Source organism: Ursus arctos, unplaced genomic scaffold (assembly GCF_023065955.2).
Source record: "Ursus arctos isolate Adak ecotype North America unplaced genomic scaffold, UrsArc2.0 scaffold_31, whole genome shotgun sequence".
In the NCBI taxonomy this organism is placed as follows: domain Eukaryota; kingdom Metazoa; phylum Chordata; class Mammalia; order Carnivora; family Ursidae; genus Ursus; species Ursus arctos.
The window spans coordinates 15,178,616-15,200,846 of NW_026622997.1; the positions used below are offsets into that span (position 1 = coordinate 15,178,616).

At 40.1% G+C, this 22,231-nt stretch overlaps 1 protein-coding gene across 2 annotated transcripts in view; it reads right to left on the reverse strand.

Moving 5' to 3' along the window:
- ELOVL2 (ELOVL fatty acid elongase 2) overlaps window positions 1-22,231 on the reverse strand; it is a 66,827-nt gene that overhangs the window by 19,331 nt on the left and 25,265 nt on the right. Inside the window, exon 1 of one of the 2 annotated variants that reach the window (XM_044388744.3) lies at window positions 7,831-8,960. The exons of the other annotated variant lie outside the window; for it this stretch is intronic. The gene's annotated coding sequence lies outside the window, so the exon portion shown is untranslated. Of the gene's footprint in view, window positions 1-7,830; window positions 8,961-22,231 lie in introns of those variants that run through there. 2 annotated transcript variants of the gene reach the window in all.

Genomic DNA, 22,231 nt, shown 5'->3' on the forward strand with positions numbered 1-22,231 from the left:
TCCCATAAGCAACTTCTATTGTTGGAATTAACAGAAGTTGTGTGCAAACAACAGGGAGGGTCTATACCTACAGGATATAATGTAATAGTTAAATGAAAATTCAGCTGAGTTGTATTTTACAAAGCTGAATCTAAACCTTTAAAGGGGACTTATTTTTCAAATAAGAAAATTAAGCACTACAAGCTATTTTTTCCATAACCTTCATATTTTGTTTTCAAAACCTTTTCTATACATGAATATATATTTAATATCACAGTAAACAGTGTCACTAGGGCACATCAGCTTATTGCTGCCACTTTAACTGGATTCGGGTTGGGATAGGAGAATGTCTGCTGAGAATCTTATGGCTGCTAAATTGGCCACAGTCTCTTGGTTAGCTCCTGTTCATGCTGGTGTGCTATTATACTGCCCAAAATACCTGCTAAGGTGTTCCCTACCCCTGCTCAACGGTCTAGAGCACCACCTCAAGCAAAGGAAGAAAAGGCAAAGCACTCCCCAGTGTTCCTAGGAAAGGGATCTTTGAAGAGGATTCTGAGGCCAGTGGATTGGTGAGCTGAGTGTGACAGCCCTCAGGACGTTCATCTAGAACATTCTGTATAATTAACAGCAAAAGTGCAGTCAAAGCATCTCATTCTCAAAGAAAGTGTAAGTGCCAAAGAGGAGAATTAACTTACTGGCATCTGAAAAGAAGATCTGTACTTTTGGTGATAGGCACCTACTATTTCTTGTTTGTGACTTTGATCCTGAGAAAATTTCAAGGAAACGTAGATCTTTGGGAACTTTAGGAAGCTTGGGAGAGTGGGTGAGGATTAGTGGATGACATTTGTTAGCACCTACACCTGCTGTCCATGTATTAGGACCTTTATTATTTCATTGTAGCTCTATAAAATGTATCTGGGCTCAACCAAGCTCAAAAGTTTTTACAGAGTGTTTCGGTTTCCATGAAGGACATCTTGGTAGACCTCTAGACTTGAGAACGCTCACCTACTTCACATGTCAGTGTGACCGAGTAAGATTTGTGCTGCCATTAGAAAAGAGCAGATCTGTCCTGAGGCCTCTCATTCTTGAGCAAAGAATGTTAACCTCACTGATGAACCCACCCTCATAACAAATACCGATGAAATCTTCCTTTCATTGCCACATCCACCCACACATGTTTAAACTTTTTCAGTCTGTTTGCTATGGTCCAAAATCCATTTTCTCACATCTGTAGGTCTAAGAAAACTCTAAAGGTTACAAAGCTTGTATTAGTTCTATAATGTTGCAGAAATTTAGTCACAGTGGAAGACCAGAAATAAAAGAGGGGATGATATGGAGAGAGAACAGAGGGGAAAAAATGAAAAACAAAGGGCATTCCACACCATTACCCTGATAACAAAACCAGAGGACACTACAAAACCAAAACACAACACAACAACAACAACAACAAAAACCCCTAGTGGCCAATATCTCTGATGAACATAAACACAAAAATCCTCAATAAAATATTAACAATCGATTCCAACAACACATTAAAAGGATCATTCACTACAATCAAGTGGGGTTTATGCCAGAGATATAAGGGTGGTTCAATATCTGCAAATCAATCTGATACATCACATTAACAAGAGGAAGAATAAAAACCATATGATCATTTCAATAGGTGCCGAAAAAGCATTTGACAAAATACAACATCCATTCACGAAGAAAACGCTCAACAGTGTTGGTTCAGAGGGCCCATACCCTAACATAATAAAGGCTACATTTGAAAACCCCACTAGGGGCTAACATCATACTTGGCAGTGTAAAGCTGAAAGCTTTTCCTCTAAGATCAGGAACAAGACAAAGATGTGCACTCTCACCACATTTATTCAACATGACACTGTGAAGTTGTAGCTGCAGGAATCAGGCAAGAAAAAGAAGCAAAAGGCATCCAAATTGGTAAGGAAGAAGTAAAACGGTCACTATTTGCAGATGACATGATGCTACAGATGGAAGAGCCTAAAGACTCCACCAAAATCCATTAAAATGGATAAATAAATTCAGTAAAGTTGCAAGATACAAAACTAACATACAGAAATCTGTTGCATTTCTATACACTAATAATGAAGTAGCAGAAGGAGAAATCTAAAAAACTATCCCATTTACAGTTGCACCAAAAAGAATAAAACATCTAGAAATAAATGTAGCCAAGGAGATGAAAGACCTATACTCCGAAAACTTTAAGACAACTGATGAAAGTTAATAAGATACTGATGACTTGGTGACACAAACAAATGGAAAGATACACCACGCTCGTGGATTAGGAGAATTAATATTGTTAAAATGTCTATACCACCCAGAGCAATCTATCAATTCAATGCAATCACTATCAAAATACCTATACTGTTTTTCACAGAAATAGAAATAAATACTGAAATTTGTATGGAACCACAAAGGACCTCAAACAGCCAAAGTAATTTTAAGAACAAAGCTACAGGTATCACAATTCCAAATTTCTAGGTATTTTACAAAGCTATAGTAATCAAAACAGTATGGTATGGGCATGAAAACAGACACAGGGATCAATGGAACAGAACAGAGCCCAGAAATAAGCCCAAACCTATATGACCAATTAATGTATGACAAAAGAGGCAAGAATGTACAATGGGAAAAGATAGTCTTTTCAATAAACGCTTCTAGGAAAAATGGACAGCTACATGCAAAAGGGTAAAAGTGGACCACATTCTTACACCATACACAGAATTAAACTCAAAACAGATTAAAGACCTAAATGTGAGACCTGAAATCATAAAACTCCTAGAAGAAAACATAGGCAGTAATCTCTTGGGCATTGCCCTTAGCAATATATTTATGGTTCTGTCTCCTCAGGCAAGGGAAACAAAGCAAAAATAAACTACTGGGACTATACCAAAATAAAAAGATTTTGCACAGCAAAAGAAACCATCAACAAAACAAAAAGACAATCTACTGAATGGGAGAAGATATTTTCAAATGATATATCTAGTAAGGAGTTAATATCCAAAATATATAAAGAAGACATACAACTCCCCACCCAAAAACAAATACTCCAATATAAAAATGAGCAGAGGATGTGAATTGACATTATTCCAAAGAAGATACACAGATAGCCAAAAGACACATGAAAATATGCTCAACATCGCTGTCAGGGAAAACCAATTGAAAACATAAGGAGATATCACCTCACATCTGTCAGATGGCTAGTATCAAAAAGACAAGAAATAACAAGTGTTGGTAAGGATGTGGAGAAAAGGGAAGCTTCACTCACTGTTCATGGGAAATTAAATTGGTGCAAGTTAAAACTGAAATACCATATGATCCAGTAATCTCATTACTGGGCATTTACCCAAAGAAAACAAACATACTAATTTGAAAAGATACACACACCCCTATGTTTACTGCACCATTATTTACAATAGCCAAGGTACGGAAGCAACCCAACTGTTCATCAACACATGAGTGGTTCAAGAAGATGTGGTGTATATATGTAATGGATTATTATTTTTTTTAAAGATTTTATTTATTTGACAGAGAGAGAGACAGCCAGTGAGAGAGGGAACACAGGCAGGGGGAGTGGGAGAGGAAGAAGCAGGCTCACAGCGGAGGAGCCTGATGTGGGGCTCGATCCCAGAACGCTGCCCAGAAGGCAGATGCTTAACGACTGCGCCACCCAGGCGCCCCTATGTAATGGATTATTATGCAGCCATAAAAAAGGGATCTTCCCATCTGTGACAACATGGATGGACCTACAGGGCACTATGCTAAGTGAAATAAGAAAGACAGATACTTTCTGACCTCACTTAAATGTGGAATCTAAAAACACAAAAACCAAAATCCCAAATTCACAGGTACAAAGAACAGATTAGTGGTTACAAGGCAGTGGTATGGGGATGGGCAAGGTGGGTAAAAACTTCTATGTAAAATGAATAAAAGATTGTAACTATGTATGTTAATCAGCCTTACTGTGGTGATCATTTTAATTATATATATATATAATATAAATTTATATATATATATAAATGCTGAATTATGATGTTGTACCCCTGAAAAAAACAAAAGAACATAGAGGTCAGGAATTTAATACAGGTCTCTTAAAAAGAGAAGACTTCCAGGAAGAGATGTTGCTGCTGCCAAGTTCTGAGAGACTCTAGGATGCCTTCTGGATGGAGAAGGGAAGAAAGCATTTCAGGAAGAAGAATCAGCACGTATAAACAGATTGAGACAGGACTCACTCTCTACTGACCCATAAGACAGATGGAAATAAAGCCAATATTGGGAAAATAAAAAATGAACTCTTTATTTCTGGCTTATTTAATACAATTAGTAAGGACGCAATCTAAAAAGACAATGATATGATGAGAGACGATCAGAAGAAAAATGAAAAATTACTGGGATTAGTAAAACATTAAGTGTTAAGTACAGAGGTTGGGTAGGTTAGTCAACTAAGGACAAACACTTACACAGCGTGGGAGAGAGCAGCTTGGGTAATGAATTCATAGCCACACGCTAGGTTCTATGACAAAAGCATGCTGGGTGATTTCCTAAGATGAACACCGTAACCCAGGAGCTCAGAAAAATCAGCAAACTACACTACGTGCAGCACACTTCGCTCACTCAGCCAACCTTTTGAACAGCCATTACGTACTAACACTTTGTCAGACACAGGAGGACAAAAAGGACTCAAAAGCTTATAGACAAATTGCGAAAGTGAGACATACAGAGAAAGGCAAAGAGCAAACAACTGGGAAGGAGGAGATACACAGAACTGTCGCGTTTTTAAAGATGGTTATTTGGACAGATTAGAAGAGAAGGGAACAGTACTGCCCTTACACCTCAGCAGGAGGAATGCCATCCTGAACCCCATACTTTACAGGCCCCCATGCTGGCTGTCCCTTGGCCGTGCCCCTCCACACAGGAAATCCCAGGGGCCAAGGAAGACACCCATCCATGGCCACGGCTCCCCCTCCAGACTATGTTCCAAGTTCCCTAGGCCACACAATTCTCCCCCAAACAATTCTCCACTTCTAGAACAACTTCAGGGATTTCCCCTTGCCCACATAGTAAAGTCCACGTTCGATAAAATAAAGTCCTGGAAGTACAGATGACACACAACGTTGCACTGGTTTCAGGTGTACAACATAGTGATCTGACCACTCTATAAGCTATGCTATGCGCACGACAAGTGTAGCTACCATCTGTCCCCATACAATGCTGTCACAGCATCACTGACTCAACACCCTATGTGGTACCTTTCATTCCCTAATGGAAGCCTGTAGCTCCTACTCCCCTTTACCCATTTTGCCCGTCCCCTCACCCACTGCCCCTCTGGCACCCATCAATTTGTTCTCTGTGGGTCTGTCCCTGGTTTTGTTTTATAGATTCCACATTTAAGTGAAGCCATATGGTATTTGTCTTTCTCCATCAGACTTCTTTCACTTAGCGTAATACCCTCTAGGTCCATCCATCTTGTCACAAATGGCGAGATCTCATTTTTTATGGCTGAATAGTATTCCACTGTAGGTAGATATCCATTTGTATATTAATGGACACTTGGGTTGCTTCCATATCTTGGCCATTGTTAGTAGTGGTGCAATAAGCAGTGGGGTGCATGTATCTTTTCAAAGTAGTGTTTCGTTTTCCAGCGGAATGTTCCAGGACTTTAAATTTAATCTATGGCGGTGTATAACAATGGCTGAAGGATGGAAAGATGGGAAGCAAGGCATCTTTAATTGTGTACCCCTGCTTGCTTACCACAGCTACTAAGAATGTAAAATGGTGCAACCACGCTGAAAAACAGTTTAGCAGTTTGGTAAAAACATCAACATTCACCTACTGTATAGATCCAGCATACTACTTCTAGGCATATTTACCCAAGAAACAATAAAGCATGTAAGCTTACAAAGACTTGTACACAAATATTCATGGCAGCTTTATTTTTAGTAGCTAAAAAATGGAAACCTCCCAAATGTCCATCAACAGGTGAATGGATAAATGGTGGCATATCTGTGCAATGAAATACTACTCAACAAAATAAAAGAACTACTGATGCCCACGCAACACGGATGGATCCACAATTACGATGCTGCCTTAAAGCATCTAGACAGAGAAAGAGGGAAAACACACGGTCTCCATTCGCATGAAATTCTAGGAAACAAACTTATATATGTGACAGAAAGCAAATCAGTGGTTGCTTGGGGACTGCAAGGTAGAACAGCATATCCTTCAAAACTGAAGGTGAAGTAAGGACATTTTCATACGATGCCTAAGTACGAGGATTCGTAGCCAGCAGAACTGCACTACGATGTACGCTGAAGATGTGCTTTGTGCCAAAGGGAAATGATTCCATATGGAAAGGATTTACAGAAGAGAATCAAGAGCACCAGAAATAGATTTTTCTAATGGACAAGCCAGAACTCAGAGCAAGCTAGCCTCCGCCCCCCTCGTGCCATGCACGTCCCTGCCGTCCTCACCCCTCACACCACGCTCATCCCCAGCAGAGAAGCAGGGCTGCCTAACACTGGTGATGTCCTTCACCGGCTCCTTGTTTACTGCCACTAGGAAGACCACCACTTGGAGGCAGTGGTGACCCATCTGAGGCAAGCCCACTGGGCGGACTCCTTACCCAAAGCTGAGCTGGTCTCCCTGGCTCTGCACCGTGCACCTCACAGTGCTGGTGGCCAGGCCGGCCAGGCGCTCCTGCCTCAGCTACCTTTTTCTGAGAGGACTTGGAAACAGGACAGCCATGAAAAGCATACCTACTTTTTTGCCAGCACAATTCTTGACTGGGACTCCCACCCCCGTCCTGGCAGTGTCAGCTGGAGCTCAGTTCCTTCCTCCCTTTCCTTTCTCTTCCTCCTCTCTTCCCTCCCCCATGCCTTCACTCACTCTTTCTTCTTCATATCCCCTCCTTTATTTTTGTTTTAGACGTTTTGTGGGTTTTAGCGTTTATCAATCATGGGCATTATATTGTATAAAGTGGTGATTCAAGATCTTGGTGTCTGTCCTATTTTATTGATACAGTTTTATAGAACATTTTAAAGATACTTATTTGATCAGAATAGTGATTTCCCACCACCAACTCCTTCCTCACTTCTTTTTAAAATCAGCAAAAGTCATTAAGGTCGTGAGACAGACTGCTGAGTTTGTAAGAAGACACAGTATCCAAATCCTTGCCTTAAAAAAAAAAAAAAGCATCTCAGAATGGGAGAGACTGGTGATGGGTAGTAAGGAGGGCACGTATTGCATGGTGCACTGGGTGTTATATGCAACTAATGAATCATCGAGCCTTACATCGGAAACCGGGGATATACTGTATGGTGACTAACATAATAAAAAAACATTAAAAATTTTTAAAAAAGCATTTCAGAGAAAATGAAACCTGAAGCATTCGATGATGGCAGGTCAGGCAATGGGATCCAAGCAGCTCAGGAATGTATCCTTCTCAGACTAAGCAGACACAACTCTGAAACCCTTCTGGGACCCCCAGGGTCAAGGCTGAGTTGTACAGAACTGAGAGACAGGGAGATGGCATCTCCTTCCAGAGACAAGGGACACAAACCAGAGTGCTGTCACACAGCGAGGCCTCTCTGTGCTGCTCCCGGGGCTCAGGAGGGCTAACACTGACACTTCGTTTGGTAGGCCCCTGAGGGATGGTTCCCAGCCAGTCTCTCGTGCGTCTGAAGAATCAGAACGTCTTTACATTTGTGAACAAAACCAGAACGTTCAGAGAATGGCCAGAAGTGGACATAGGAAATTCTCCGGCTTTCATGCAGCTGAATCCCCAGAACACATATTTATGCGTGTTTTACACCAAGATGCAAAGCTGCTCACCGTCTACCTCCCAGCGGGGTGCCCTGGAGGGGCGGCTGAGGACTCGAACCGGGCAGGGAACTCTCACTCGTTTAGAGGAGCTCTGAACTGCTGTTGTTGGTGTTGTAGAGTAATTCCCACGAGACTGGAACCACCTAAGTCAGGGATCGAAGCATCTGGGGGAACATATTTGGTTACCACATCTGAAGAGAACTATAAATGAACCAAACGATGAGCAATGATAACAGCACCTGCTTATCAAACACACATGTGCCAGGCATGGGGTACACAGTATCTAGGGTTTTCACAACAGTCCTGCAAGTTGGGTATTTTTCCCATTTTACAGATGTGGAAATTGAGACCGTGAGCTCAAGACTGGCACCGCTGTGTGAACTGGGAACCAAGCTCAGTAACGATCAGTGTCTTAGACCTTCGGCGGGGCAGCTTCCAGAGCTGGGGTGGCAGGGTAGGGCTCTTTGTGGAGCTCGCCCTCACGGGTCCGGGGCTGCAGGACGGCTCGGAACAATAAGCTGGCCAAAACCAGAGGGCCTGATTGAATCTGCATCCTGGGGAACCCTGAGGCTGTGGGACAGTTTCCCTCAGATGGAAGGTTTATTTAGAACAGAACAGATCACTGCGGTTTGGTCGGCTACGTTCTGTTTCCCCCACGTGGCCCTTCATCTCATGTCAGTGTCCGGTCAAGGGCAGCTCCTCGGGCGCTCCCGGATCCATCCCTCATGGGCCTAATTACAAAGGGAGGAGGGAACTGTCTGTTTCCTGGTCTCCTGGTCTGTGATGCAGAACCTTCTCCGTCTCCTCGCCTGCTCGGTTTTCCCGGATAGCACTTACTATACAAACTTTCACTGGCTAGCTCATGGTCTGCCTCCTCTAATAGGTCCCCAGTAGGGCCACTTTATCCCCAATTCTAAGAACAATGCGACTGCGTGATACTTAGTGGATGAATTAACGAAACTCTCATTGTTCTAAACCTTTACAGGATTCATGCGATACCTATATTTCGTATTACTTTGCGTTCCTACCTAGATTTTCATATATGCAATCTCATTTCCAGTACGTGGCGAAAGATCCTTAACCCTCTTAACACCTGATATGTCATCAGGGTATACTGGACCCAACTTTTTGAGTTTCCTTTTCAGACGATTCTTTCTTCCAAAAAACAAAAAAACTGTATATTTTTAAAGTAGAATAAAACTCATTCTATTTTGCATTTAACATGAGTCCAGTGGACTCCTTTATAAATCTAAGATACGTTGTAGGATCTTGGTGATTTTATATTTTCTGTATTTTAAGACATCTTGTTATTTAATCATCCCAGAAATTATTACTACTCAAGCATTTAAATTTGTGCTAAAAAAAGAAAATAAACTACGAAAATATAAGAATGATGGAACTGCCCAGAAGGACAAAGAAAAAATCACAAGTCATCACTACTGCACCGTCCTTCATTTTTCTTATTATTCTACCCAAGGAATGGCATCGTGCTTTAAGATAATATAAAAGAAATTTAGTGACATCTTTGTAGCTTTTTAAAGCTCTCATTGAATGCATTTGAAGGTTCAGAATTTTTCATGCTCTTAAACTTTAATTATCATACAAATTACCTGAGGATCGTGTTAAAGTACAAGTTTTCATTAACTTGGTCTGGGAAAGAACCCAAAAGAACCCAAAAGTCATTTCTACCAAATTCCCGGGTGAGGTCGATGCTCCCGGCCCACAGACCACACTCTGAGTACCAAGGATTTAGACCATGGTCTCTTGAGACTTGTGTGGAATATAATCAGAGTGTTAACTATTTATGTGCTTTTATTATAAAAATACCAAGTTCTTGTCTCCTTTCTACAAATCTACTAAGTATTTTATTACATATACTACTCTAGGAAATTCAAACTTACCATATACTAATTATACCACTACTCCCTTCAAATACATTTAGTAGCTAACTCCACAAACTCACTCAGGCCACAGCCACAGTATTCCACACAGAAATGAAACCACTGGTTCAGTCGTCTTTTTCCTTATATTTGCTGTCTCGGAATACGGTATTCTGAAAGTGCCTACTCAGGGAAGAGTGCGGAAGGACCGGTGGCCTCTTCTGATGAGATTACGTTTCTGTTAAGGGATCACGAGATTGCATTCACACACTGCATTAGTCAGTACTTGCCAACAAACATCACCAGGTTTCATGTTAATTGCTGTCAAATCCAAATCTTATCCATCCTATACTTCTATAACTCATTTTTCTTTTTTTTTTTACTTAATGGGATTTTAAGCTTTTGTTCTTTTTGAATTTATCGTCCTCATTTCAGCCCCAACTTTGTGTTCTGTGAAGATTATCCAAATTCCGGACTTCCAGGGAAAACGGTGGAGTACAAGGACCCTAAGCTCACCTCATCCCATGGATACAAGTAGAAAAACACCCACATCCACGTAAATAACCCAGAAAATGACCCAAAGTCTAGCAGAACAGACTCTCCACAGTTCAATGTAGAGAAGAGGCCACATCAAAAAGGGTAGGAAGGGCGGAACACAGCTGGGAGCAAAACTGACCCATGAGACTGTCCTTGGGAGGGAGGGACACCGCAGGTACGGGGAAGGGAGAGGAGCAGATCCCACACTAGGTGCCCCAGACACAGGGGACCCACACTGGGAAGACAAATCCCCATACCATTTGGCTTTGAAAACCAGAGAGGCTTAACTTCATGAGTTCTTACCATCAGTGGGGCTTAACACCTGGAACTTCTAAGTCAGCGGGCTGGCTCTGGGACAGCCAGAGGGTGAAAGGAAACGGAGTCCTCAACCTCGAGAAGACAGCACGACAAACAGCCCACAGAGATACAGTGCAGAAGCAGCAGCTGGAAGACCCCCTGAAATATCTGGGAGGGAGATTTGTGCACTCATCTCAGAGCATGTGCCGGACAGGCAGGGATCTTTACGAGACTTCTCCGAGAACAAAGGAGCGGCAGGTGCCATTTCCCTCTCCCACCCCTTCATTGTCCCTGTGGACCTGCCCCTCCGATATGCCCTGGGCCAGAACCCACCCAAAGTGGTACCACAAACCTGGCAGCGTGCAAGCAGCCCCACTAGGGGCCCGCAGCACTGCGAAGCGACTCCTACACCAGGGCAAGGGGAGGATAACCACACGCACCCGTCCTACTGCAGCCCCAGCCATGGGCTGGGGGCAGACGTCTGGTCTGACTGCAGGCCTGGCCACATCCAAGAACTTCGCAGGGAAGCTGTAAGTAACTAGACTGAAGGCAAATGAGGCTCAGCCACAGCAGCGGGGTGCACACAACACACGAGACATCCCTGAAGACCTGGCTCTGGTAAGTGCGACACTGCACCGCAGGCACTAGAGGACCGCCACTTCACGACGCTGTTACTTTCCAGGGCAGGAGACAGAGCTGACTTTCCTAACGCGCAGGAACAGACACAACGAATGAGACAAAATGAAGAGAGAGGACTACGTCCCATATGAAAGAACAGAACAAAATCACAGCAAAGGAGCTAATAAAACAGAGATTAAGTAATAGGCCTAATAAAGCATTTAAAATATTGGCCATAAAGATACTCCCTGGGCTTGAGAAAAAAGTGGAGGACCTCAGTGAGACCCTCAACAAAGAGAGAAAACATAACATAAAGAGAACCAGAGATAACTCAATAAACGAAATTAAAAATATACTAGATGGGGGCGCCTGGGTGGCTCAGTCGTTAAGCATCTGCCTTTGGCTCAGGGCGTGATCCCGGCGTTCTGGAGTCGAGCCCCACATCAGGCTCCTCCACTATGAGCCTGCTTCTTCCTCTCCCACTCCCCCTGCTTGTGTTCCCTTTCTCGCTGGCTGTCTCTCTGTCAAATAAATAAATAAAATCTTTAAAAAAAATAAAAATAAAAATACACTCAATGGAACAGTAGACTAGGGGAAGCAAAAGAATGGATCAGCAACTGGAAGGAGAGAGTAATGGAAAGCAATCAAAGAGGAGAAAGAAAAAAGAACAAATGAGAATACACGAAGGGAACTCAACAACACCCTCAAGCCCAACAACATTCACATTAGGGATCCCAGAAGGAGAACAGAGAGAAAAAGGGGCAGAAAATCTGTTTGAAGAAATAACAGCTGAAAACTTCCTGAATATGGGGAAGGAAAAAAACATCCAGGTCCAGGAGGCACAGAGAGCCCCACTCCCCGCCCCAAAATCAACCCAAGGAGGTCCACACCAAGACACATTAGTAATGAAAATGGCAAAAAGTAGTGACAGAGAATTTTTATTTATTGCTATTTTTTAATGGGAAGTTAAATTTTTTGCAAGGGTAATATGACATAGCTTTATAGTTGGGGCGAAGAACACTTTAAAAGATCATTTTTTAAGGTTTTTTAAGTTTCGTGTTTTTTTTTTTTTTTTTTTTTTAAGCACTCTGTGCTTATCACAAGTGTAGTCCTTAGGGGCGCCTGGGTGGCACAGCGGTTAAGCGTCTGCCTTCAGCTCAGGGCGTGATCCTGGCGTTATGGGATCCAGTCCCACGTCAGGCTCCTCCTCTATGAGCCTGCTTCTTCCTCACCCACTCCCCCTGCTTGTGTTCCCTCTCTCACTGGCTGTCTCTATCTCTGTCGAATAAATAAAATCTTTAAAAAAAACAAAAAAACAAAAAAAAAAACCAAGTGTAGTCCTTAAAACCCATCACCTATTTCACCCATCTCCCCCACCCACCTCCTCTTTGGTGACCATTAGTTTGTTCTCTAGAGTTAAGAGTCCATTTCTTGGGGTGCCTGGGTGGCTAAGTTGGTTAAGCATCAGCCTTCGGCTCAGGGTCCTGGGATCGAGCCCCACGTCCAGCCTCCCTGCTCAGCAGAGAGTCTGCTTCTCCCTTTCTTTCAGACCCTCCTTTCTACTTGCTCCCCTCCCCCCCAAAAAAAGTCCATTCCTTGGTTCGTCTTTTTTTCCTTTTGGTTTTTCCTTAAATTTCACATATGAGTGGAATCATACAGTATTTGTCTTTCTCTGACTTATTTCCCTTAGCATTATACACTCCAGCTCCATCTACATTGTTGCAAATGGCAAGAATCATTCTTTTATGGCTGAATAATATTCCGTTGTGTGTATCTACACCACAACTTCTGTATCCATTCATCTATCAATGGGCATGGGATGATTCCACAGTTCGGCTATTGTAAATAAAACTGCTATACACTTAGGGGTGTACGTATGCCTTTGAATTAGTGTTTTTGTATTCTTTGGGCAGATACCCAGTAGTACAATAGCTGGATCATAGGGTAGTTCTCTTTTTTCTTTCTTTCTTTCTTTTTTTTTTTTCCTTAGAGAAAGAGTACATGCGTTGGGGGTCAGGAGGAGTGGGCAGAGGAAGAGGGGGAGAGAGAATCCTAAGCAGGCTCCAAACTTCGAGTTTGGAGGTCAGAGTCTGACATCGAGCTTGATCTCACAACCCTGAGATCATGACCTGAGCCAAAATCAAGAGTTGGATGCTTAACCAACTGAGCCACCGCGGTGCCCCTCATAGGGTAGTTCCATTTTAACTTTCTGAGGCACCTCCATACTGTTTCCCATAGTGGCTGAATCAGTTTGCATTTCCAGCAACAGTGCAAAAGGGTGAAAGAGAGAGAATTTTAATTTTTTTTCAAGATTTATTTGAGAGAGAGAGCGAGCAAGCATGAGCAGGGGGGAAGAACAGAGGGAGAGGGAAAAGCAGACTCCCCACTGAGCAGGGAGCCTGACGCAGGGCTCAATCCCATGACCCTGAGATCATGACCTGAGCCGAAGGCAGACGCTTAACCAACTGAGTCACCCAGGCGCCCCAGGAGAGAATTTTAAAAGCAGCAAAAGAGATACAAGGGAAACCACAATTGTCCAAAATCTTTGGGATGAAGGAAAAGCTGTTCTAAGAGGGAAGTTTAGAGCAATACAGGCTCACCTTAAGGGGCAAGAAAAATGTCAAATAAGCAACCTAACTTTACACCTAAAAAAGCTATAAAAAGAAAAAAACTCCAAACCAGTAAAAGGAAGGAAATAATAAAGATAAAAGCATAAATAAAATAGAAACTTAAAAAAAAAAAAAGCAATAGAACAGATCAATGAAACCAGGAACTGGTTCTTTGAAGAGATCAACAAAATTGATAACTCTTTAGCCAGACTTATAAAAAAAAAAGGGGGGGGGAGGGAGGGGATGGAGGGCTCAAATAAAAACAGAAATGAATAAGGAGAAACAATAACTGACACCACAAATACAAGGATTATTAGAGAATATTATGAAAATTTATATGCCAACAAATTGGACAACCTAGAAGAAATGGATAAATTCTTAGAAACATATAACCTCCCAAAACTGAATCAGGAAGAAGTAGAAAATTTGAACAAATTGCTACTACTTCCATTTCATTGCTGGTATTAAAAAAAAAAAAAAACTCCTTACAAACAAAAGTCCAGGACCAGATGACTTCAGAAGTGAATTCTACCAGACATTTAAAGAACAGTTAATACCTATTCTTCTCTAACTATTCCAAAAACAAAAAAGGAAGGAAAGCCTCCAAGTTCATTCTATTAGGCCAGCATTACCCTGATACCAAAACCAGATAAAGACACTACAAAAAAAAAAAAAAGAGAGAGAGAGAGAGTTACAGGCCAATATCTCTGATGAACACAGATGCAAAATTCCTCAACAAAATATTAGCAAACCAATTACAATAACACATTTAAAAAAACCATTCACTACGACCAAGTGGGATTTGTTCCTGGGCTGCAAGGGGGTGGTTCAATATTCATAAATCAAATACGATACATCGCATCGACAAGAGAAAGGATAAATACTATTTGATCATTTCAATAGATGTAGAATAAGCACTTGACAAAGTACAACATCCATTCATGATAAAACCCTTAACAAAACAGGTTTAGAGGGAACATACCTCAACATAATAAAGGCCATATATGAAAAACCCACAACTAGCATCATACTCAATGGTGAAAAACTGAGAGCTTTTCTCCTAGATCAAGAGCAAGACAAGGGTGTCCACTCTCATCACTTTTATTCAACATAGTACTGGAAGTCCTAGCCACAGCAATCAGAGAAGAAAAGAAATAAAAGGTATCCAAGTTGGCAAGGAAGAAGTAAAACGTTCACTATTTGCAGATGTCATAATACTAGATACAGAAAACCATAAAGACCCCACCAAACAACTATTAGAACTGATAAATGAATTCAGTAAAGTTGCAGGATACAAAATCAATACACAGAAGAAATCTGTTGCATTTCTATACACTAATAATAAATTAGCAGAAGGAGAAATTAAGAAAACAATCTCGTTTACAATTTCACTAAAAATAAGAAAATACCTAGGACTAAACTTAACCAAGGAGATGAAAGACCCGTACTCTGAAAACTAGAGAACACTAGTAAGAGAAACTGAAGATGACAGAAATAAGTGGAAAGCTATTCCATGCTCATGGATTGGAAGAACAAATACTGTTAAAATGTTCATACCACCCAGAGTAATCTACGGATTTAATGGAATCTCTATCAAAATACCAATAGTATTTTTCACAGAACTAGAACAAATAATCTTAAATTTTGCATGAAACCACAGAGGACCCCAAAGAGCCAAAGCAATCTGGAAAAAGTATGGTCCTAACACAGAGAGAGACACATAGGTTAATGGAACAGAATAGAGAGTCCAGAAATAAACCTATGATTATATGGTCAGTTAATTTATGGCAAGAGAGGCAAGAATATGCAATGGGAAAAAGACAGTCTCTTCAACAAACTGAGGTGGGAAAACTGGACAGCTACATGCAAAAGAATGAAAGTAGACCACTTTCTTATACCATAAACAAGAATAAACTCAAAATGGATTAAAAACCTAAATAAGAGACGTGAAACCATAGACATCATAGAAGAGAGCACTGGCAGTAATTTTTCTGACATTAGCCATAGCAATATTTTTCTAGACAGGTCTCCTAAGGCAAGGGAAACAAAGGCAAAAATAAACACTTGGAATACACAAAAATAAAAAGCTTCCACATAGCAAAGGAAACAATAAACAAAAAGACAATCTATTGAATGGGAGAAAATATTTGTAAATTATTTATTTGACAAAGGGTTAGTATCCAAAACACACGAAGAACTTATATAACTCCACATCAAAAACAAAAAAAAAATTCCATTTGAAAAATGGGCAGAAGACATGAACAGATATTTGCCAAAGAGGACACATAGATTACTAACAGACACATGAAAAAATGCTCAAAATCAGTCATCATTAGGGAAATATAAATTAAAACCACAATGAGATACCACCTCACACCTGTCAGAATGGCCAAATCAAAGGCACAAGGAACCACAAGCATTTAGCGAGGATGCGGAGAAAAAGGAACCCTTGGGCAATGCTGGTGAGAAAGCAAACTGGTACAGTCACTGTGGAGAACAGTGTGGAGGTTCCTCAAAAAAATTAAAAATGGGGCAACCCTCTTGGGTCCCCTCCCACATAAGGAGCTTTCCACTGTTACTTTACTGTCATTCAATAAACTTTGCTTTGCTGCCCACCAAAAAAAAAAAAAAAAAATTAAAAATAGAATTATCGTGTGACCCAGTAATTCTACTACTGGGTATTTACCCAAACAAAACAAAATACTAACTCAAAAAGATATAGGCACCCCTATGTTTATTGATAATAGCCAAATTATGGAAGCAGCCCAAATGTCCATCGACAGATGAATGGATAAAGAATATGTGGTATATATATACAATGGAATATTATTCAGCCAGAAAAAGGAAGGAAATCTTGCAATCTGCAAGAACATGGATGGATCTAGAGGGTATAATGCTAAGTGAAATAAGGCAGGCAGAGAAAAGACACATACCACATTTCACTCACATGTGGAATTTTAAAAAGAAAAACAAAGAAAAAAAAAGAGAAACCAAAAAACAAGCTCTTAACTATGCATCAAACTGAATGATTACCAGAGGGGAGGCGGGTGGGGGTTGGGTGGAATAGGTGATGGGAATTAAAGAGTACACTTATCATGATGAACACTGGGGGATATATGGAATTGTTGAATCATTTTAGTGTACACTTGAAAGTAATATAACACTTTACACTAATAATATTGGAATTAAAAAAAAAAAAGGCTTTCCAAATTCCTAAATATATATATATATATATTTTTTCTTTTTAGGTTTATTGTATTTTAAAGTTTTGGCACCTTTATTCAAATTACTAATAAAACAAAGTTGCACAAGTCTGAGCGTTATGGATCAAGTGCTTATGTCCCCTTAAATTCATATATGGATCATATTTGGAGAGGAGGGTTTTGGGAAGTTTATGTCCCTCCCAAATTCATATGCCCGGTGTGATCGTATTTGGAGGAGGGTTTTGGGAAGATTTAGATGAGGTCTGGAGGATGGAACCTTTATGGGGGATTCATGCCCTTATCTGAAGAGGCACCAGAGAGTTTGCTTTCTCTCCCAGCAATGTTAGGGCACAATGAGAATGCAGCGTCTCCAAGCCAGGAAGAGCACCTTTACCAGAACCTGACCATGCTGGCACCTGAGCTCTGACTTTAGGCTCCAGAACTGTAAGAAAATAAATTTCTATTGTGTAGCCACCCAGTCTATGCTATTTTGTTATGACTGTTTGAACTGGCTAAGACACTGAGTAAAAGAAAAAAAAAAAAAAAAAAGAAGCCTTGAAGAATGCCTTACAGAATAACTGTGTAAGAAAAGAAATCATGGCTTGAACTCATCTAATGTAAAGTACAATACAAACTTCACATTATCAGATTTGGTTTAAATAAACAGTTTAACGAACCTCAATCTATTTGCCTATGCATGTTTATGCGCAAATATATGTACGTATGTACAGGAAAAATTTTGGAAGGACACACATTAAATTGTTAATAGCAATTATTTCTGGGGGGAAGGAGAAGGACATGGGGCAGGGAGTGGGGGAAGGGAAAGAAACTCTTTACTCTGTATATGTCTAATGTCTTAGTTTTTAATAAGAAATCACTAACAATGTATTAATTGTGTAATTAAAATATTCCAAGTAAAAAAGAGAAATACTGTTAACGGAATGACTATCAAAGAAAGTTGTAGAATTCCCTTAACAAAAAAAACAATCACAGTTTTGAATTGGCTGGTTTCTTCTTATTCATATGAAATAAAAAATGAGATGAAATAAATGATATCATGATGTAAAACAATTAAAGAATATAACCCCATAAGAAATTCTTGACCCAGTAATTCCTGACCAAGTACATGACAGGTAACTTAAATTTTCAAATATATATTTTATTATTTTATATTGATGCAAAAAGATTAGTGATTACCATAATCATCCCAAAGCTTTTTTTTTTCAAAAGATAAACAAAATTGACAACCTTTAGTTAGATTAACTCACAAAAAAAGAGAGAACTCAAAATGATAACTGAAAAAGAAGACATCACAACTGATATCACAGACACACAAACAACTATTATGAACAATTATACACCAACAAACTGGATAACCTAGAAGAAATGGATGAATTCCTAGAAATACAACCTACCAAGACAGAGCCGGGGAGAAACGGATATCTGAACAAACTAACAGGAGTAAGGAGACTGAATCAATAATCAAAATCCCTCAGACACAGAAAAGCCTAGATCAGATGATATTACTGATGAACTCTACCAGACACTTAAAGAATAATTAACGCTAATCTCTCAAACTTTTCCAAAAAATGAAGACAGGGCACCCCCGAACTTATTTTATAAGGCCAGCATTAGGCTGATACCAAAACAAGATAAAGAACTACAAGATTACAGACCAATATCCCTGAGGAATATAGTTGCAAATTTCTCAAAACAAAATATTAGCAAACTGAATTCAATAGCACATTAAAAGAATCATACACGATCAAGCGGGATTTATCCCCAGGTTGCAAGGACGGTTCAATACACACAAATCAGTGAATGTCATGTACCACATCAACAGAACAGAAGATAAAAACTATCTCAATAGATGCAGAGAAAGCCTTTGACAAAATACATCCTTTTATGATAAAAATGCTCAACAAACTGGGTATAAAAGAAACACATCTCAACACAATAAAGGCCATTTATGACAAGCCCACTGCCAACATTATATTCAGTGGTGAAAGGCTGAAAGCTTTTCTTCTAAAATCAGAAACAAGATAAGGGTGCCCATTCTCACCACTCTTACTGCACAGAGTACTAGATCCTAGCCAAAGCAATCAGGCAAGAAAAAGAAATGGCATCCAAAGAGGAAAGTAAGAAGTTTTTGTCTGCCGAGGATATGATTTTATATACAGAAAATCCTAAAGATCCCATCAAAAACCTGTTAGAGCTAATCAATAAATTCAGTAAAGTTGCAGGATGCAAAATCAACAGAGTTGCATTTCTACACATTAACAACAAAATATCTGAAAAAGAAATAAAGAAAATAATCCCATTCACAATGGATCATCAAAAATAATAAAATACTCAGGAAAAAATTTAACCAAGAAAGTGAAATATCTGTACACTGAAAACTACAAGATTTTGATGAAAGAAACTGAAGAAGATGCAAATAGAGACCCACGTTCATGGATCAGAATTAATACTGTTAAAATGTCCCTACTTTCCAAAGTCATCTATAGATTCAATGCAATCCCTATCAAAATTCCTATGCCATTTTTCACATAAATAGGAAGAAAATCCTAAAATTTGTATGGAACCACAAAGATCCCAAACAGCCAAATCAATCCTAAGAAGACCAAGGCTGGAGGGATCAAACATCTTGAGCTATATTACAAACTATACTACACAGCCACAGTAATCACAACACTAGGATACCTGCATCAAAACAGACACATCGTCCAATGGAACAGAAACAAAAGCCTAAAAATAAACCCTTACATATACAGTCAATGAACATTTGACGTGGGAACAAGAATACTCAACAGAGAAAGGATGGTCTCTTCAATAAATGGTGCTGTGAAAACTGAGTAATTACATGAAGAGGAATGAAATTGGACCTCTCTCTTACAATACTCACAAAAATTAACTCAAAATGGGCTTACTATTTAAACCTAAGACCTGAAACCATAAAACTCCTAAAAGAAAACAAAGGCAAAAAGCTCCCTGACATTGGTCTTGGCAACATTTTTTTTTGGATGACACCAAAAGCACAAGCAACAAAAGCAAAAGTAATTAAGTGGGACTATATCAAACTGAAAGCTTTTGCAAAACAGAAGAAACAGTAACAAAATGAAAAGGCAAAGCACAGAAAGGGAGAAAACATTTGCAAATCATACATCTGGTAAAGGGTTAATACCCAAAAATATATAAATAACTCAGCACAAAAACCACCTGATTAAAAAAGTGGAGAGAGGAACTGAATATTTTTTCACAGAAGACCTGCAGACGGCCAAAATGCACATGAAAATGTGCTCAACATGACTAGTTATCAGAGAACTGCAACTCTACTGAGACATAACCACACACTAGTTAGAATGGCTATCCTCAAAAAGAGTTACCGAGTGTTAGCAAGGATGCAGAGAAAGGAAACCCCCCTGTGCTACTGGTGGAAATGGAAATTGATGCAGATACTATGAAAAACAGTACAAAGGTCCCTCAAAAAATTAAAAATAGAACTGCCAGGATCCAGCAATCTCACTTCTAGATATATACCAAAGAAATGAAAACAAGGTATCGGAAATATCTGTGCCCCAATGTTCGCTGCAGCACTATTCGTAATAGTCAATACACGGAAACAGTCTAAGTGTCTGTCAACAGATGAATGGATAAAGACGATGTGGTATATATATTCAATGGAATAATATTCAGCTATGAGAAAGACAGAAATCCTGCCCTTACAACTCAGATGAACCTTGAGGGCATTATGCTAAGTGAAATAAATCAGAGAATGACATGGAATCTATGTGGAATCTTAAAAAAGCTAAATCATAGAGAGAGCAGAGAGGTAGTCACCAGGGGCTGCGGGGTACAGGAAAATGGGCAGATATTGGTCAAAGGGTACAAACTAACAAGTCCTGGGCTTCTAATACACAGCACTGTGAATATAGTTAATAATCCTGTATCAAATACTTGGAAGTTGTTAAGGTGTTAGCTAATGCTATGATGGTAATCATTTTGCAATAAAGAAGAGCATCAAATCATCACACCACACACCTTAAACTTACACAATGCCATATGTCAAAGCAGGGGGAAAAAAGTCATCAGCCCAACCCTCTGTAGTAATTGGCCATATTTGCTTAAATCTTGAATATTATATTAAATATGCTAAATTACCAAAATTTAACTATCTTCAAAAGATCAGTAACACCAGGAGCTGTCTACTCTAATATTGCTCTATAAGGCTTCAGAGATGCCTGGAGAAGGGTACAAGAGGAGCCTTCAACTCTTAAGTTACTCCACTCTGCTTTGTCCACAACCACCACCACAGGAAAAGGGGTGAAGAATGACCTACTCCCTACTAAGAGAAGGATTTTCCTTCAATCAAAACAAATTAGCTCACATAGGACTTCTCTCAATGGGTTTGCAGCAGTCGGTCTTCAGAGTACTGGTCAGATCACAATTTTGTTAACAGTAAAATGAGATATATTTCCCCTAATAGGTTAAAATTATATAAAAATCAAAGCCCCAAAGCAAGCCTAGTCTATTGACAACCTCATTATTTTTATCATTACAAATGTTTACTGTTATTATCAATAATTTAATACAGTGCGAATACAGTAGAGAGCTCAGAGGAAGGAAAGTCCACTTTATTAGTTGAGACATGTACACTACGCATTTTAACTTCAATTTCTTGGCACCCAACCGAATGTTGCAGAAGAATTTACATCCTTTTTGGCATAAAATCTGAAGAATTTTTTTTTTTAGATTTAATTTCTTTATTTGAGAGAGAAAGAAAGAGAGCATGAGTTTGGGGGGGGGGTGCAGAGGGAGAGGGAGAAGGGAGCCTGACATGGGGCTCGATCCCAGGACCCTGGATCATGACCTGAGCCGAAGGCAGACGCTTAAGCGACTGAGCCCCCCAGGCGTCCCTGAAGAATTTTTAAAACATCAAATAATTAAGTTCTTTGGCTGGCTGGGCCAAAATTCAACAAGCTCTACCCACTTTGCTAAGCCCCCTCTCCTTCCAGAAGCCTAGAGCCCAGCTGTGCTCTAGGCATAACTAATTACCTGAAGTTCCCCCAATGCATCCTTCTCCGTCTGTGCCACGGCAGCTGTTCTTCCTTTCGCCTGGAGGACTCTTGGTAGTCTTTTGGTTTTCCCTAGCCACTCTCCTCCCCAACTGGTCAAGACCCTCTGTGCCTGGCGCACACCAGGCTCTCAGTAAACATCTGTGGAATGTGTCTAGTAATAAGTGAATGAGTGTGTCAAAATCATACCA